The sequence below is a fragment of the Amaranthus tricolor genome, chromosome 1, assembly GCF_026212465.1.
Source record: "Amaranthus tricolor cultivar Red isolate AtriRed21 chromosome 1, ASM2621246v1, whole genome shotgun sequence".
Taxonomy (NCBI): domain Eukaryota; kingdom Viridiplantae; phylum Streptophyta; class Magnoliopsida; order Caryophyllales; family Amaranthaceae; genus Amaranthus; species Amaranthus tricolor.
The window spans coordinates 8,782,395-8,797,330 of record NC_080047.1 but is presented as its reverse complement, the minus strand read 5'-3'; positions in this window follow the sequence as shown (position 1 = coordinate 8,797,330).

The following is a 14,936-nucleotide window of genomic DNA, read 5'->3' as shown; positions in this document are numbered from 1 at the left end:
ACTATTAGCTAAACTAAAAGTATAAATAAAACAAAATTTTATCACCAGAATATCTTAATGAAAAAAACGGATAAAAATATAGATAAAATTTTTAGAGTTTAAAAATAAACATTAAATGGAACTTAAATTTATTATCGTTTTTAGTTATGTTGTCATGTCTATTTCAATATTAATTAGTTTTGATTAAATATTAATATTAGTATGTTTATACTAGTTGAATATAAATTTTTATTAAATTTAATTTATTTTACAAGAGTAAATTATATATGAAATCATAATATAGAAGATCAACCTATTAATGTGTTCTTCTCTCGACTTAATCTGAAGTTAAAGAAAGAATTAACAAACCTAACATATCTCAATGCCTGATAGACGATATGATCAATCTAGTAAAGAGATGATATGTATATTATGATATATTTAGAGGTGACATTTAACAAGAAGAAAATTCATTTCTTCATTCACGTTTTCAGCCTTTTAGAAAATAGAAAATCCCCCAAATAATACAAGATTTTCCGGTAAAATGAAGCTTTCGATATGAAAATTGGCAATATTCTATTGGACCACGTAGGATAATCGGTAGTTTACCTGTTACACGTGTATCCCACATATAAGTCAAAGGATCTTTGAAGAGATTTATGTCACATGCAACATCTTTGGGCTGGCTGATTTCTGTGTTTTGGGCTGGCTAATTTTGCATTATCATGTGACCTTTTTTAGTGCATAGAAGGTCAAGGAAGGAGGCTAATTGGGCATTTACTAATTCTTAAATGAGACGGTTTCAAGGTGAGATCATTTTTATTGGGCTAGTCCAATGTATATTTCTGTCTTAAAGTGATCACTTATAATGTTGAAATGATAATTTTTTATGGTCCTAGAATGATTACTTATAACCTCAAAACGATCACTTATGATCTTAAAATAATCAATTAAATAAATGGGCTAATTATATAGGTCCGTCTCATGATGAGAAGGTCTCATACAAGATGATCTGCTTTGCATTTGCACAGATTTTTAAATGAGACGGTTTCATGGTGAGACTATTTTTATTGGGTTGACTCATATACATTTAATGTGTTAACGTGTTCACTTACAATTATAAAATGATCAATTAGAGAAATATGATGATTGCATGGACCCGTCTCATGGTGAGACGAGTTCATACAAGACGAGCTGTAAAAATAGCGTGTGCATTTTTTAAGTCCTTAGAGCTCTTCCTCCTTGTCATGATTTTAAAATGATATCTCGTTGACTTATGAAGTGTGTGCACATGTATTTTCCGATTATATGTTAGACATTGATAAAAGTCTAATCCAATTTAACAAAAAATTTAAATGATAATAATAATATTAGGTTGATAATAGTGTTTTGTTTCAACCTATGTTCCTATACTATACAAAAGGTGTCTTATTTTTTTTAGATAAATAGTATATTTTATTATTGATAAAAAAAACATATAAAACAAGACCCAAACGCCAACATAAAAAAAATTCCGTACAATAATTTTATTCATCAAAATTTTAATATCTACCGCCTCATTTTATTGAGATGTATGTGGACAAATTGTTTGACGGGGAACCTATTCTTTGAAAGAATATTTCTACATATATCTAGATTAATATACTCCTTACCATTATTTATTAAAACTTTAAATTTAAAACTGTGTTCTAATCAGTGTTACATTTTTTTTCTAGAAGATGATTCCATGAAACTCACATTGATGCAATTATCAATGAAAGTAGCATAACATAAAAACCATACATATGAAACTTAAAATCATCATGTATGCATCAAATAAGAGAACTTGTATTGTGCAATTCTTAACACTATTATTGAAATTTATTTGTTATTTGAAATTCATTCGTAGAATAATAGAATAAACTTCGTTCTAAAATTGTAAAAACAAAACCATATTTTGGTAGAAAAATTAAAGTTAAACGTCAAAATTGATCACTTATAGGTTCAAATTGAAACTTTTTATTTTAATTGATCTGTTTAGGTATTTCTTTACGTTAAAATTGATACATTTAAGGTCATAATTGATATATTTAAGGTCAAAATTGATAAATGCCCAGAAAATAAAAAATTAAGGGAAAACTTGTAATGCAGTTACACGTGCGTATTGGGCTAGCCAAAATTAACGATCTCATAATGAGACCGTTTTGTCCAAGTTTTTGTGAAAATCTAATTAGGGTTATGATGGTTTTGCTCCTCTTCTTCTCCCCTTAAATAGCCTTCACCCTTTCGAAGTTGATAAATGGAATAAAAATAAACTTGTTTTTTAAAAATTTTCAAAATAATCTTTTGAGAATTTTAATTTTCAAAATAAGCATTATTGTGTCCGAGTTTAAGGTTTAAAATTTGTTCGTTGTTACTAATAGTGAACAAAAAGAAGACAATGCGAATAAGCATTGGTTGTGTTTTTTTTTTGTCCTTTTGAACTTTATAACAATATCTTCCTTTTCTTTGCTATTAATAACAACGAATAAAGTCGTGGCAAATTTTTCACATAAAAGTGAAATTCAAATAGCTCCAAAAGTAAGCGTGGAGTTTGCACAATCATGAAACTACACACTTGTTGATCTAATTCAAATTGCTTACTTTCTGGTGATACCAATTTCCAAGTTATGTAGATGTATTTCTAATGAAAGTTTTGTTCTTGAGTGATCTTTGATTGGTTAAGTATTACTAATTGCGTAAAATATTTTGATGGCTTCGTTATTAATTGGCTCCATCAAGCCTCAATTAGCATTCATTACAGGAGTTTCAAATACTAATCCTTTTTTTTTTTATTATTATATATGGGTCAATTGAGGAAAAGAAAAAATTATATGTGCATCGAACTCAAAAATTAGTATATTATATGATGAAAGTGAAACTTTTTTAAAAAATATTTTGGACATAGCGAGATTGGATAGAATTGTTATACAAGTATGTGTTGATAGGAAGTAATAACCATGCCTAAAGAAATATAAACTTAGTCTATACGTATTGTTATATTTGTTTTATTTTTATTTTGGATATACTTACAATTTTTCTTTAATTTTCACTTATATGTTTATATTTTATTATTAGGTTGCGTAGGTAACTATATACACACATACATATATATATATATATATATATATATATATATATATATATATATATATATATGTGCGATGAGGTTTAGTATTTTTTAAAACCATATGATATTAGAAGAATTACGTACCAAATATTATATGAAAGTTTATAATCTACTAAAGTTTTCCTCATGTGTAAAATATTTCAAATACGTATTTTATCTTTTTATTTCATCTTTAAATTTTATTTTTACTTATAAATTTAATTATTTATCCATTTCCGCCGTTTTCTAATTATAATGAGTATCGTGAACTGAGTTCAACAACAAATCTAATTCCAACCTTAACAAAAAGAAAAAAAAAACAGCAACATGACATGTGAACAGCCAGAACATGTTATACATTATCATCATTCATCATTATCATATAGAAATTAAATCCCAATTCACATTTATATATATTAACGCCGTCCAAGGACGTAAAAGTAAATCAAAACTAGAAAAATTCCAATACATTATTCACTGTCACTCATATTCTTTTATTAAAAATTCCTAACCATAAAATAATTATAATAAAATAAATAAAATAAAAAGGATAAACTAAAACAACAAAAAGTATCATCCTATCAAATGCAACCACGTAAGTGTAATTTGTTACTCCATCTGTCACATTGAATTTGCAGCATTTGTCACTTTGGTCCATCCTATTTAATTTGCATCATTTTTATTTTTGGACAATGATCCACCATTTTCTTTTAATCTCATCCACATATTTTAGCTCTATTTCAATTTCATCTAAACAATTCATTCTATTTCTTCATTTACTATCATTATCCACCTTTTTTTCTTAAAAAGTAATAATATATTAGTATTTACTAATCTCGATCCTTAAACATCGCCACCTTTTTTATTTTATCGCCACCCCTCTATTGAAATTACGAATTTGCCCCTAAATTTTAAAAAATTACGAATTTGCCACTGGACGTAAAATTTCTTATTTATACTCTAACATCACTAAATAACTCCTTTACCACACTTAAAAAACAAAATTACAACATAAAATTTTTGGAGCAAAAGCTAAGAAATTCAATCCCCAAACAAATAATCGAGGTAATTTTTATTTGAATCGTATTATTTTAATTAAAAAAAAGAAAAAATTGGGTGAGTCGCACGAAATCCGCGACACGACCGCGGATCAGTCACACGAAACCCGCGACTCGACCGCGGGTCAGTCGCTTTTTGTGCGACTGAGCTGCGACCGAGTCACCGATTTCGTGCGACTGACCCGCGGTCGTGTCGCGAATTTCGTGCGACTCACCCAATTTTTCTTTCCTTTTTAATTAAAATTAATTATTATTAAATTAAATTATTATTATTATTATTATTATTATTATTACTACGTTTTTATTATTATTATTATTATTATTATTATTATTATTATTATTATTATTATTATTATTATTATTATCATCATCATCATCGTTATTATTATTATTGTGATTGTTATTGTTATTATTATTAAATTTTTAGTTTTGTTTTAATTATTATATTTAATTTATTTTTTAAATATTATAATAATAATAATAATAATAATAATAATAATAATAATAATAATTATTATTATTATTATTATTATTATTATTATTATTATTATTATTATTATTAAATTTTGTATTCTTTTAAATATTATTTTTATTATTTTTGTTGGTGATGTTGTTATTGTTATTGTTAGTAAATTTTTCTTTAATTTTATATTTAAATATTGCTTTTGTTATTAGTGTTATGATTATCATTATTGTTTTTGTTATTATTGTTATGATTATTATTTTTGTTAATATTATTATTATTATTGTTGTTGTTGTTAATTTAGAGATTAATTACAATAATATTAATAATAAATATTTTGTTAAATTGTCTATGTTGATAATGATTAGTTAAATATTGTTGTTGCTAATTTATATATGTTGATAATGAGTAATTTAATATGTTAATTAATTATTGTCTTTTGTTCATGTGGTTAATTTAACGTAATGTTTGATGATTTTTATTTATTAATAATAGTTAATTAAATTATCAAAAATTGTAGTAAATGGCTGGTACTCACGGGAAAGGAAAGGGATTTTTTAGAAACTTGTTGAGCGGGAATAGTTCTAGGCCTACCCTGCTCAAAGGGGACCCTCATGAGAGGGGGATAACGGGTTCTGCTAGGAGGGTTACGTAGGAAGAGGCTAGCAGACACAGTGAGGCCCAACGGTCGAGTACGCTGCAGCAAGTGCGTACTCGTTTTCATGATCAGGCTAGCAGCCTCCAGAGTAGTTGGGGGTTTATAGTGATGATGATGATGATGCTGATGATGTTGAGTACCAAGGTGTTGTTCTTCGTCCAGTGGACGGGACTGTTGTCCGGGGGCCCGACGGAAAATTCGCATGTGCCCGCCCTAATTCTTAGGCGCATCTGAGCGTGCCGGATATGGTCATGTTGATAATGACCCGAAACGTGGGAGCAGGTGCTCACAGTCCGCTACAATGGACTGGTTGGTCACATCGCCCCAGCCTGAGGGCCCACAGATACGCGCCTGATACCCAGCCTTGGCGGGCACATAGCTAAAGTTATTTTGACAGCTCTGAGCGTACGCCTCAGGTTCTGGAGTGCCGTAGTAGAAAGAAGCCGTTGGAGGCGATCATCGGACTGCGGGATATGATTGATGCGCGTTTTGATGTTCTACCTGCCACTCCCCTCGGCCGGCTAACGTACATTATGCACCAACACATTGAATATGGTTTGATATCGGCCTTTGTGGAGAGGTGGCAGCCGGATACGAACACCTTCTACATGCCATGGGGGGAGATGACGATTATGTTGCACGATGTGCAACGCATATTGGGCATAGGTATTGAAGGTTCACTACTGGGTGAACCTTCTGAGGGGGAGTGGCAGGTCGGTATTGTCGGTATTGAAGGTTCACTACTGGGTGAACCATGGCCAAGCTACAACGAAAAGGGACATTCAAGGCAGGCTGCATCAACATTGCTGAAGTTATGCAGTTGTGCCATCGGTCCCAGGCTATGGAGAGCCAGTCGACAGCCTACTACATGGCTATTGTCAGCTCTGCCCTGCTGGCGGATAAGACCAGAACCGGCATGCGACCTCACCTTATACTTACCGTCAACGTCGATCAGGATGAGATCACCTGTTGGTGCAGTGACGCTTGCTTACATGTATCGCCAACTAGGAATGGCATCTAGGGCTGGTCGCAAGACCATTGCTGGTTGCTTCACATTGCTTTAGACATGGATTTACGAGTACTTTCCCGCCTTCCGCCCTCATCCTCGCCAAGCAGATGTGCCTAATAAGACTAGGGCGGAGATGTGGTCTACGTCCAAGCCAGGTCGTAAGATCAACAGGCTGAGGGACTGCAGGAGTATACTGGACTGCATGACGGAGACTCAAGTACTGTACATCACATCACACTTTGTTATTCATATTATTTTAATTTCAGATTTTTTTTATATGTTAACTTGGCTTGTATGCAGGTGGAATGGACTTCGTACATGAATTCTCAAAGGGCATTGCTAAATCAGCACCCACGCACCACCTACATCGGGGGTATCACTTGCTTTGATATCGTTGAGGTGTATTTGCCGGAGAGGACAGTGCGACAGCTCGGCTTTGTGCAGGCTATTCCCCCCTCCCTCCTATGAGGCTAGGCCAGGCTGTACGACCGGCACACAATACCTATTCCGTCACCTTTGCTTCTCCGCCTATGTACACGGAGGCATGAAGTAGGTTCCCCCATAGTGCCCGCCTTGGTGATTAGGCACTTCGTCAGGCATCTGTTCCCTCAGAGGTTGATCCTAGTTACGTTGACTAGTTCAGAGTGTGCTCCCACCCATACATCCTTCCCGGCGAAGGATCGAGTGCGGGTTTTGGTTCAGCTGAAAGTAGATCGGAATATGTAAGTTTTTTGAATTAATTTGTTTTCTATTATGTCTTTGTGTTATTTAGATGCTCCATTGGTGAGATTGCCTCCTGTTGGGGAAATGACCCCCCGGGAAAGACATGCTTTAGATGTATACCTGGATGATGTAAAAGATTTATTTGCCAAATGGCAAGCTTTTAAGGGGCATGGCCCTTCATAGACTGTAGTTAAACTAATTTACATTAATGCTTTTATTTATTTACGTCAAGGCCTTTTACATTATATTTAATTTATGTTTACATCAATGCTTTTATTAATTTACATCATTACTATACATATTGAATTCCATCTACAAACTGAATCACATTTACATGTATAGTTAAACTAAATAATGATGCACACAATAGTATAACTATGGACTATCTATAAATTGAATTTCATCTACATTTTTACAGTTAAAATAAATAATGATTTACACATTGTGTTACACTATGGACTATCTAAATTTATAGCATCTCCAAGGGAAGAATAGATACATGGCAATATAAAGGTCTAAAGAAATGATGTCGCAACGACCTTAAAACAGAATTCATGGATTTCTGTAGCGCATGTCGGATCCTGGCTTGCTGGTTTGTTATCTGTGCGTGTGCCCTTTTAAAGAGGGTGTCAAATGATCTATTATCGCTACCAAGATAATACTTGAAAGACAAGCGTTGTCTTTCAACTCTGCTGGTAGTCTGGTTACCCATGTGTAAACAGTCATTCGTCCATGCACGCACAAATTTCTCTTTCAGTGGAATCCATGTTCTAACCAAATATCGAACGACCTTTCTGTTTCTAACCGACCAAGTAGTCACAATCGATTGCCATCTTTGTTCAAATTCGTCGAGTGTAGAACTTTCAACCAAGGGGTTCCATCTACTTTTCCTGAATACTTGCCCTTGTTGATTTCTTTTCCCGCCACACAACTTGTCCACCATATTCTCAACGTCCTTGGCAATATGCCAAATGCATAACAAATGTCACACATCTACATTAAACACAACATTGAACGTAATTAAGACATATTCAATAAAGAGAACGACAATAATTAATCAACAAAACTTTTTTACCAGGGAAGACATCACGAATGGCTCCAGATAAACCCTCATCTCGATCAGTGACGATGATGCTAAGAATTTGAGTTGTGCCTAAAATATCTCTGAATCCTTGTAACACTCACGAATATGACACAGCCGCCTCATCTCGCATCAAACAGAACGCAATCAAGAAGTTGTGATTAGTTGGCGTCATTCCTATCTATCAACACAACATACGGCCACGTACGTATCATTTGGATAGAGGTAGGATTTACAACTAATAATCTACTCTATCCCCCTTCACTATCCAAGTCTGTCCAGACCACGTAATTAAGCTCTGTGGCTATATAAAGACAGTGTTGAAGGGGAGTCCTACCCTCCATCTCTTGTCTCCTTATTGATTGCCTAGCATTGTATATCTGATTCATACTATTAAAAAAAAACAAGAAAAATTTTTCCTAATTGAAGTCATGATAAAGGCAGGTTGCACGGTTGCACTGAGCTGTCGTATGTGCTCCCGAATATCTACATTCATCCTATTTGCCCTTACATAACCATCTCTATACACTAAAAACGAGCGATTATGTCTACCTTTTTCCCCAGGACGAACCCTCACCGTCCAAGGTCTTTCTTCTGGTTTAAGACTACTTGCTACAATCATAAATTTACACCGACATGTTCTACTTTTAGAACCAGGTCGACAACATTATCTAGGTTATGCAAATCACCCCTAATATTACCATAGCAGTGACATTTTAAATACAAACTAATTCTAGAACGTCCTTCATTTTGTTTATAAGAAGCACGTGTAAATTGAAAACCAATTGTTATTGCTATCTCATCGGCCCAACAATGTAATTTATCTATAGAATCAAATTCCCTATTCGTAACAAATCTACCAGAGTAATCTACATTGTCTCCTAAGTTTTCAAAGTCCTGCAAATTTGAAATATGAAATAAACCATACATTGGGTTATTAAAAAATTATACATACAAACATTAATAATAAAAATATTCAATAATAAATAAAAATTATAATTTACTTTAATAATTAATATTAATATAATAGTAATACAAATTACCATTAATTAAAAATTATAATATACTTCAATAATTAATATTAAAATAAGAACAATACAAAAAATAAATTTAAATAATTATAATAATAATAAAACATATCAATATTAAATAATAAGAAAATAATAATAAGAATATAATTATAAATTATTTAAGTTAATAATAACAAAATAATAATAATGTTAATAATATAAATTACTTACATTAATAATAATAATAATAATAATAATAATAATAATAATAATAATAATAATAATAACAATATTATTATTATTATTATTATTATTATTATTATTATTATTATTATTATTATTATTATTATTATTAATATAAATAATAATAATTTACTACAACATATATTAAAACATAACAAGAATATAAACTACTAAATAAATAAAAAATTATTTATATAATTTTCATAATAATAATGTAAATAATAAAAAAAAATTATAAAAAAAGGAGTCGCAAAAACTGGGCAAGTGGACCATGGAGGAGTCGCACAAAATGTGCGACGGCACCATGGAGGACTCGCACAAAATATTTGTGCGACTGAACTGCGGTCCAGTCTCACGTTTTGTGCAACTCCTCCGTGGTCCAGTCACCTAATTTTTGCGACTGCAATTTTTTTATATAAAAATTACACCTATTCAAATCGATCAAAGTACGTACCGGATCCGATTCATAGTCGCTTTTGTTAGCCATAGTTAATCGATTTCAACTAATAGCTTGTTTAAAATCGAAGAACGTTTTTAGAGAGATAGTACCGTGCTTGAATTCGTATGTTATACAAGGGCGCTACTGTAAATTCAATATATATAAGTTCACGATAAAAATATTCGGAATTACGTTTAAACTTTAAGTTAAATGTTTTTTAAGTGATAACAGTGTTATTAAATGTGATTTACATTTGTTAAATAAGTCTTAAATTTAAGGACAAATTCGTAATTCTACTAAAAAGATGACGATAAAATAAAAAGAATCGCGATATATGAAAATGCCGATCTATTAATACCTTCTGTCCTTCTCTTCTTTAATAGTACCAAATCATAATCCAACCAATCTCTCTGACATCTTCATTGTTCATTCTTACTGCAACGTGTCAGATTCTTATTGGTCCAGTAAGTCATCTGTCCGTTTCAAAGGAATTCAGAATGTTACTCCTCTAATATCTAATAAATTAATTTTTTACGCGGTATTCATTCTTTAAGTTCATTTTATATTTTATGACTAATATATAATCCCTCCACCCTAATATATTTGTCATATTTTTTTATTTGGCAAAATTATATTATTTTGTCTCATTTTTATTTTTATCAATCTTTTTTTACCTAAATATCTTTAGTTCATACAAGTAATTACGAATAACCCCATATACTTTAGTTACCCAACTACCCTTCACTACTTACCCTTCACTAATTACCTTTCACTACTTACCCAACTACCACCTTTTTAATGGAGCCCACACCACTCTTAATATCCGTGCCCAAGCAAATGGGACATTTATATTCGTGTGGAGGGAGTATTTTTTCCGTTCTATTATACTTACTATATTCGACTTTTTACGCTATCGAAAGTCTTATTTTGATCACTTATATATTAAACCATACACATCTAAAAATTATAAAAACTTAATATTATGAAAGTATGCGATTAGATGATTGAAACAAAATCTCACTTGACTGTATTTTGTCTCAAACATTAGCCGCAATATATAAAATAAGCCTGAACGAAGAATAGTGTCAAAAATCGTTTATGTAGCGAGTATTTCAGAGTGGAGGAAGTAAGAAAAAGTATATTCAAGTGAGATCTTATTTTAATTATCTAATCGTATATTTTTTAACGTGTATGTATTAAGATTTTATTATTTATGAACGTGTATGTCAAATATAATAAGAATACTGTGCTGAACAGGTTTTAAATAATTTTTTAACGAAATGACTTGACTTGAGGATAGACCCATATGTAACTCCCCTAGTTTTCTGGTGGGTCCTACATACTCTTCCTCCAATTGATGCTATAAAAACCCACTTTCACATTCTCATAATTCACATCATCTCAATTCCAAGCAATTTTTCTCTTCTTTAGTTATTCTTCCTTAATGTGATTCAAGTTGAGCAAATTTAAAAAGATCAAGAATGGCAATGAACATGAATGGATTGAACTTGTTGATTGCAACCATTCTAGCAATTGTTGCGGCGGTTAATGGTGAGGATTTGTCGCCATCACCGGCACCAGCTGCCGGAACTGGATTTTCCCTTTTAATTTCTACTGCTGTTGTTGCTTTTTCTCTTCTATTCTCTGTCTTTTCTATCATCTTTAAACACTAGACTAACTTACATTCTTTTTTTTTGATAAATTTTATTATGTTAATTATGTATGTAACACATTTGTTATTCGTTTATATGAATTATTAATAAAAATCACTTTTTCATTATTTAATAAGTGTTTTCTTAGATTTGATATTATAGCTTTTAACGTATGATCTCTATTCAAGCATTTCCATAAAAATATTAGCCTTACTCTTGTATTTAGACTTTATGGTTAAGTCTTGTACTCACGTATAGACAAATGGGTATTGGGTGTGATCAGCACCAAAAGCCGAGTCGGCTTCTTACTTATTAATAAGAAAATTGACTCGGCTTTACCTCTTTGGCACGAAAATTGAATTTTGTTGTGGAATGACAAATAAGACTTTTTAAGAAGCTCTAGTAATGACCTACTTTAATCAGCTATAATTCATTTCATAATTTATCACAAATTATATTTTTATTTAAAATGGTATTATAAAACAATTTCAAATTGATCTAAATAATCCAATTTTATTAATCAAAACATTCACTTTAAATATTAAAATACTCATTAATATTTTAAATTTGAATTTCTTGTAAGTATTTGTCTAAATGGTCTCGCTCAAGATTTATTACATGTGGGTTTCTTGAAGAATCGAACATATTGGCCCAGCCCTACTGGTACGCAATTGGCAGTTCATTGAATCACAAATTCTTGTATGAGTTGTAATAGACGGTCTCTTTGAGAGACTAAATTTAATTGAAAATGCCCATAGAAAAATAAAATAAGAATAGACATTAAACTTTAATAGAATGATTTTATAAAACCTCTCTTAAGAGTCCTGAAAACTAGTTGTATTACAATTTGGTGAGTTAGTCAAAAAGACGATGTCGACAAATGGAAAGCGACTAACCACTACAAGTTGGGAGTTCCAGCTTTCCACAAGTCATGTATTGATTTTCATTCGTCAAACATGCCATGATGTTTCCCGTTTGTCGTCGCCCTAAACTCGCCCCAAGTTTGGCGCTTACCCATGTGCCTTTCACCAACCTCATATAATTCCTCTATTTTAAAATACTCGTTGTGTAATCGTTTTTAATATATATTGTTCAAGCTTATTTTATATAAGCGGCTAACATGTAAAAAAATATAGTTAAGTGAGATTTTATTTAAATCGTCTAATCACATACTTTTATGATATTAACTTTTTATAATGTTTAATGTGTATAGTTCAATATATTATGTTTGTGACTCATAATCTATTTGCTTAGTTGATGTTGTGGAGTATGAAATGATTGAGATAAGTATGAAGGTTGTTCAAAGTATCAAAACAGAAGAGATCAGAAGGTTCTGCTCTTACGATCAACCCACTCGAGAATCATTGCTCGACCTGCTGCAGTTAGCTCAACCCAGTCGAGCAAGAGTCGGTCATTTGGTTCGCATGTTTCTGTTTTGGGACTTTTTGTTTTAGCACGTGAGTTCTTGTTGTCTATTGTAGTTCTCAAGCCTTATAAATACTCCTTTGTTCATTATTTGTGGCAATGTGTATTACATTGTAATCAAGAGAGAGAAACACAAGTGAGATTGATTTAAATGGAGAGAGAGCGCCAAAAATTTGAGTTTTTGAGTAATTAGTGATTTTCAATTACTCTTGTAATTTCTATAATTTTTCAACTCCATTGTTAGATTGATTAGTGTGTAATCAATAACTAATCAATACAATTGTCTTCATTCATTGGGTAGGTTTTATAGTCTAATATCAATTTGATATTAGGATTTTTCCGCCTTTCAATTCTTAGTGTGTTTGTTTATTTTTTTACATTTTTCCAATCTTTATCATTCTTTGTATATTAGAATCTCCATTGGAAGAGCATTTGCTCTAACATAATATATAAATGATCAAAATAACATGTTAAATAATTAATTATATAAAAAATCAAATATAATAAATATAATAAACTACACCATAATTTATGAAAAAATACTCATAACAGGCAACAGCAGTGTTCTGTTTATAATTTACATTTGGTTATTTGAAATATATTCAAATCATAGGTCTCTCTAATTAATTCTAGTTAGTGAGATTTTTATCCCAACTTGATCCATGTGTGTCGTTTCTCATAAGCAATAATCAAAATTATCAACCCCATGTGTTTTTAATATTTTTGTTTTATTTTTAGTTTAATTTTTCTTTAAAAAAATATTTAATTATTTTAGAATAACACATTATTTACAGAATTACAATTTTATGTTTTTAAAGATCCAAGATCCTAACTTTCAACATTCTGGCACCAAAATAGTCATACAAATGTTTTGGACCATAACGCAATTGTCAAAAATATTTAACAATAATGGTTTATCCAAAACAAAAGAATCTAAAACTTTATTCCACTCCAATCACATTACAACAATCTTTCCCTTGAATTGAGTTTAAGTTTATGAAAGTGAAATCAAAACTAACACCTTCAATCAACAATATTAACCACCAAAAGAATTTTGGTTTGAGGCTAAAATGTAGAGGTGTTCATGGGCGGGTTTGGGTGGGTAGTGGATTAGATAGTACCTAAAAATTTAGAAAATTTGAAATTTTTAAGCAAAAAAAAAATAATTAAATAAACTAAGTTTTAAACTTATTCCAAAAGTAAGCGTGAAATTCTCAAACCTGAAGTTGTTCGCACTTACTAACTGCGAACAGCTATTTGTCTTGTTTTGACCTGTTTGCAGTTAGTAACTGCGAACAGCAACAGGACAAAACAATTGTTCCCCCAGTTACTAAGTGGGAACAGCTATTTTTGTCTTTTTTGACCTGTTTGAAGTAAGTAACTGCGAACAGACCCAAACCTCAGGTTTGAGATTTTCACGCTTACTTTTGGAATAAGTTTAGAATTTAGTTTATTTAATTAATTTTTTTTGCTTAAGTATTTCAAAAATTTACCCGCGGGTTCAAATATTCAAAAGTTCGCTCGCAATTGCAGGCATATTTTTTGTCGCTAGCCGCCCATTATTAAAGTGGGTGGGACCCGAGGGTAGGCTGATATTTATTATATAAAAATTAAAATATAATACAAATTATAAAGTTAAGTTTTAATAACAATTAAAATACATCCAAAATACTCCAAATACATAAAAAGTCTCAAAATACTCAAATTACATAAATATAAACATTATGTTGGATAATCCAACAAAAGTATTGCATTATCGATTTATCTGACTACGGAGTAAGAAGTCCAGACATATATTTCTCCAATCATAATAAATTAAAAAAATTATCATAATGGGTATGAACTCTAATTACATAAGTTGGGTATGTAGTAGACTAGTAGTACAAGACAGTAGACTACTAGTTTCAAATCAATAGAATTAATTATTTAATAAATAATATATTAAACTTTGCGGGCAGGCGGGTATACCCGCGCATATATTTTTGGCATCGCTACCCGCCCGTTTAACTTAGCAGGCGGGTATTATCCCTTCAAATTTAAGTTTTTTTAAAAAAATTTATTTAAATCTG